The following is a 5,821-nucleotide window of genomic DNA, read 5'->3' as shown; positions in this document are numbered from 1 at the left end:
TCTCTGTAAATCGGGGGATTATGCATGCTTAACTCAGTTGCAATTTTTTCATCAAATCTGATTACTACTCTTTCTCATTATAATTACCCCTTATTTCCTTATGTTTAGTTCTCAATTATGATTCTATTTGTATAATTTTCTTCTCCTTTCCCCTCCGGTTTTGATTGTTCTTTTATTTTTTCAATTTCTTTTAATTTTATATGGCTAACTAAGCGTTTCTGTTCTCTCCTAAAATGTTTATGCAGCTTGTGGTTTCTTCAATGGCGTTTGCCGAGCTTGTTACTTTAGATCGTTTGACAGAATGGAAGATCTATGAGGTCGTCAATGGCATTTGGTAAATGAGAAACCTCTTCCGATTCAACTCAGAATCCCGATTTAGGTACCCATCCCTCCCTTGTTTCATTTCGAAAAAATTCAAACGCCCCAAGCACCAAGTCAGCCGAAATTTCAGGTTTTTCGTAATTATAGGAATCCTCCTAACCAGCTGTACCTTCCCTATGCGTTTTGTTATGCAAAATTCTATCTTTACTGAATATCCTTAACAGAAAGGTAACAATATCTTTTACCTTCCTAACTTAAAAATCAAAGAACCCTATATCTTTGTTTTAGAATCATTTCATTCCCTAAACCCTAGAGTTCTAAATCAAAAAGATTGGTTTACAATGGAGAAGGAAGGAAATAATGAAGTTGGAGCTTTGGTCAATAAGTTCAAACAAGCTACACTTGCTCTAGGTAACACTGAAGAGATGGTCGTTGTTCAATATGAAAATAACAATGGGAAAAAAGATGAAGGAGAAAATGCTTGGGAAGCTTCTGCTATTGGGAAGGCACTACACCCAATTTAACGTTTAGCGAGAGCTTAAATCTGTTGCTGACTGGGCTTGTAACAGATCTCTGCCGTTGCTAAACACCCAGTCGCAGTTTTTCGCTACAGCTTTAGCTCTGTTGCTAATTTCGGTCAGCAACGGCAGTCACAACAGAAAACAACTGTTGCGAAACAAAAATTTAGAAACAGCAGAAAACTGTTGCTAAGTTTGAGTTATTCCGGGATGTTTTTTTTTCGGACAGGATATAGGTGTTCTGGTTCAGATTTAGCAACCACATTTGGTCGTTGCTAAAGTTTTGCAACAAGAAAAATGAGGTCAAGTCTTCGTTGACCTAGTTTAAAATCCCAGTTCCCTGGAACTGCCATGGCTCTTCCTATTCTGATAATTCAATCTGATAAGCCTCACATTCAACATAAGATTATAATTGAACTATGAAACACAAGAAAAAAGCCATGACACAACAAGAACTGTTATTTTGTTATATCTATTAATTTAACATTACATCAAGGAATCTCACAAAATGTTTTAAAGGGAAAATGAACTCATCATTGTTGGATTCTGAAGGCAAAAAAACAACAACTGATATACAAATAAATGAAGTACTTGCCCATATTGTTTACTTGAGCTAAAATACATGAAATCTTTCATTGCACAGAATAGGGCAAGTATGGATACGTCTGCTCCAATTAACTTTAAGTTCTTCCATCACAGAGATCCTTAGTACTGCAAGAGTTAAGTTTGAGGATAAGCCTATGGGGCCGTAAATTTGAGTCATGAAATGAATGATGCATTTGGAAATAATCTCAAACTATTTAAGATTTGAAGGTCTAATACAACTAAGACTGAGTGAATGTACTGACATTAGAGTTTCAGCAATCGCACCTCGTGCTAATGGAATGGAAGGAAGAAATACGTATGCCCTGTGCTTTCTGTACGTAAGTGAAAGCTTCATTCATTTGGCTAAAGGTAAAGAGTTGGATTTCTGCGCAAGTATAAGAATAAGCATCAAGGAAAATCCATGAATCTAGTATTCAACAGAACCTAACAGCACATTGTAATTAGAATTCAAAAGAGGGAGATTTTCCATAATTGTAACAGGTTATAATATTATCACCTTAGCAAGCATCTTTCAATTTGGTACACCCAGTAATAGTCCATGTTTTTTGGAGTCGCAATGTCAAACTTTTAGTTGACGCAGTACAATAAGTTTGCATGTTGGTAGCTTGATAGCTGCTTGTACTGCCGACTTATGAGCCTCCCCATGACTCAAATTGTTGACCATCCTTCCACCGAAGTGTTGTACTGATGAAACACATGCCAAAAAGCTCAAATTGTTGACCATCCGAGACAACTAAACAGAACAATAAATACTGATCACATGGCCGGTAGTCCTGACTGGTCTAAAACTGGTTCAAGATGAACTGGGGTTACTAGGCTATACCAATAGGGTTCACCAGTAGGAAAAATCCTCAAAGAATTGCACTTGCAGTTTGTTTCTTGAACTTCAGATCAGAAGCTTTTTTATTGGCTTATTCAGTGACTTCTCAAAATACTACCAAAGAAGAATGCAAGGATACATTCACTCTTATAATTAAAGAACAATACCTAACAATTTGTTTAATGTTGTATAGGCCTATATTTGTGTGCTTACAACTGTGAATTTTATCGGCTCCATTAGGTTCCAGCTGAAAGCCTTAGTCTCTGTCTGTCAAAAATACAGATTCCTGTCGGCATCTCTTACTAATGTCAGTTGAGATGAGCCCATAGGTAATAAAAGCACAATGTTGAAGATAATTCAATTAGTAAGATGGAAAAGCTACATGGGAATGATATAAAACAATTCTAATATGACACTTAGCAAGAAATACCTGCATAATCAGCTTCCTCACTGGAGTTGACAACCGATCATATAAGGTAATGCTGCGATCACCGAAAACCCCAAAAAAATGGAAAACAACAAATGTGAGCAACTTTTTTTTTTCAATCTACAATGTGACACTAAACGAAGTAATGACTTGAAGCGCGTACTAAATGAGATAGCCTGAAATCATTCATCGTTACATACCTGCTAGATGTGGATAAAATATTTGGTTCACCAGAATTAAATGGGCTCTGACCTATTTCACAAGATGTACTATGTCATATAATGCGGATTGGCATAGGTAATGTATCAGAAAGTGTGCAAAACCTACTGTGATCCCATATATCAACTTGAGCACCAGCTGTTGCAAATTGATCACCATCCCACTGGTAATCAACAGCCCTGAAACAAACACCAAAGTAATAGGTAATTAATGAAGTTTGGAATCTAGCAATAGTTGTATCTAAGAAGATTACATTACTAAGTCTGATTTCTCTCTGATAAAAGATGCAAGCTAACAATTCATACCAGAAGCATTCTTCCACACATAAACGGCCAGCGGCTAAAAAGTAACAAAATATCTACATCAGAAAAATAAAACTCACATCTACTTCCACACATATTGCAAACCAACAGATGATTCATCTGTTTTCATAACACTTGAGTCTGGAACATCTCACCGAAGTCGATGTAAAAGGGAGAAATACACACTCCTATTAAAAGATGCATAAATATGTACTAATAAATTACAGCGCGGTCAAACGATAACTTCAAAATGGTATCATGTCCTTAACGAACAAACCTTACCTTCTCATAGTAATTTAGGGCGTGGTTAAGATCACCTACACGAAGCATTACTTGGCATGAGCTCTGGTGTAGGTCCCTCTCTAAAGATCAAACTTGTAACCGTCTGGATCTTCAATAAACGCAATTACAACACTGCCACCTTTGACAGGACCAGCTTCGCTCATTACTTCAGTAAACCTAAGTGCTTCTTTCGTAAGTGGTAAGTGGATTTTGAAATAATGGAAGTGTCAAGGTAAATATATAAGAAATCTTGGCAGCATATGTCCAACGTGTACCATACAGTGGTGTCTATAGACCAATTCTTAAATCTGTAAAAAGAAAAAAACAGGGAAGTCAACACGACAAAAACCAAACCATGATACAACCATTTCCTTAGACATATCGAATCTCCAATGTTGATGGACTATGAACACAGGCAGGCTGTTGTGTTGGTTCCACACTAAATTCTCCCTCTTGGTTTGAGATGTTGTGCATTCGGTCAAACTCACATCCCTCCATGTTTGAGTAAGGGGGCCAACGTAGATAACACCATCCAAGCATTTCAAACATCATTTAAAATGTATGGTGCTTCACTTTCATCCATCTAGAATCAAACAAACAATCAAAGGAAGACCGTATAAGCGAACAATCGAGCGGATGCAAAAATACAATTAAGCAAGAAATTACAGTTGCATCAATTACAATAACTATCAAGTCTGTGTATACATTTCGCTGCCAAAGATTCTTGTACCTTCATGGATTTCACTATCATAAAATCCAAGCACACTCTCTAACCCCACCTCTAGCGCTCATTTTTACGGAATCTCAGAGAAAAAGACAAGAAAAACATGAAAGGGAATCAATTCATACAAAATAAACCGAAGCAAGATATAGAACCCAGATTGTGAATCCATTTAGGTGCAATAAAATCCAAATTGGCGTCTTCAAACTTCAAAGATTTTTTTTTATCTGATGCTGCAAATGCTTCAAAAAAAAAAAAGACCTAATTTAGTGAGAGAAATAAATAAAGGATTTGATTAGGAAGGAGAAAATAGATAAGTAGAGATTTGAAACGGAATTGATGTAACAAAAAGAAAGAAGATTGAGTCAACACTAGAATAGAAAATTGAATTCTAAGTGAACACCACGAAGTGTTAATATGCTTGACCCTTGGAAGAAGAGATTACAATACCACTATCATTATTGGACGACGACCAAAGGGAGGAGTCCCTATGTATTGAAAAAAAAAACAAAAATGTCCGTCACAAACTTTGTGCAAAAAAAACAAAAACAAAATTTAATTTCTGGAAATTCATAAACAGATCGACATAATTGATTAGATTGATGATGGATTTCGATCAAATGAAGTTAAACAAACAAATTACGTCGCCAAATTACATAAAAAAATAGATTCATTCGATTAGAATCGATCGATTTCATGATCGTGTTCATCTAAAATACAAAAAGAAAAAAAGCCAATTCTGAGAAACTAATCAAATCGACGCTTTCATAACTTAATATGATACAAACAAACCTTAAAAGGGTTTAAAAGTTAAATGACTAAATATTCATGTCTGTTCGGATAGAAGAAAACTGAATTTACAGAGAGGAATGGAATGAAAAAATACAGAGAACAGAATATGTCGATAAACCGAGAAGAAGAAGTTATTTCCACCCGCCCCTTTACATGCCCCCACCGTTTCGGCTCAGTTACTAACTCACTGACTCAACTGAGTCACACCCACATTCTTATTTCCACTCTCTTAGATTTAGACTTTAGAATCAACCACGATCACAAACCCATTTGTCGAAATCGAAAATGAAACAAATCCATACCATGATCTAATTAATCAACCAAGAATCAAGATCACAAACCATTTCTTCAAATCGAAAATCAAACAAACCTGTATCCAGACCTAATCACAAAATGGATATAAAAGGAAAAATTGGTGAAGAGGGAGAAAGAAAAGAAAAACATGAGATAATTGTATAGATTTAACTGTTTTTTCACGCTTCCAAATTCACTATTTGAGACTTTGAGAGCTGGCACTATGGAGGGGTTCATCCCCTAACTATCCCTCAATTTCCCTCAAAAAACCAAAATGGCAACCACTATGGTCTCCCAAATCCCTATATGAGTAGGGATATCTCTCCCCTTCTCTACATGGAGAATCACATCTGATCCCGCTTGTAGGGAAGAGAAATCACACGGCTACTCAGTTGCCGTGTGAAATTCTTCTTTACGGTTACTCAGTAGCCGTAGCATTGTACACGGTTACTGAGTTTCTGTATTTGGTTTTTAAAGTTTTATCCTAAAACTTTCCATTTTCACACTTTTTTTTACAAA

At 36.1% G+C, this 5,821-nt stretch overlaps 1 long non-coding RNA gene across 7 annotated transcripts; it reads right to left on the bottom strand.

The window, feature by feature from the left end:
- Window positions 1-1,283: 1,283 nt before the first annotated feature.
- Window positions 1,284-5,555, bottom strand: LOC113284273. 7 transcript variants are annotated; one of them, XR_003328065.1, is made up of 9 exons: window positions 4,226-5,555; window positions 3,496-4,078; window positions 3,217-3,250; window positions 3,020-3,090; window positions 2,893-2,944; window positions 2,696-2,747; window positions 1,942-2,129; window positions 1,710-1,809; window positions 1,284-1,550 (listed from the first exon to the last, which is right to left on the bottom strand). It is a non-coding gene; the product is annotated as an uncharacterized LOC113284273 (long non-coding RNA). The 7 variants fall into 7 exon arrangements; XR_003328066.1 differs by lacking the exon at window positions 3,217-3,250 and adding an exon at window positions 2,433-2,551; XR_003328067.1 differs by lacking the exon at window positions 3,217-3,250 and adding an exon at window positions 2,479-2,551.
- Window positions 5,556-5,821: the final 266 nt, after the last annotated feature.

This window comes from Papaver somniferum, chromosome 5 (assembly GCF_003573695.1).
Source record: "Papaver somniferum cultivar HN1 chromosome 5, ASM357369v1, whole genome shotgun sequence".
Classification (NCBI taxonomy): Eukaryota; Viridiplantae; Streptophyta; class Magnoliopsida; order Ranunculales; family Papaveraceae; genus Papaver; species Papaver somniferum.
This window is presented reverse-complemented; position numbering and strand designations above follow the sequence as displayed.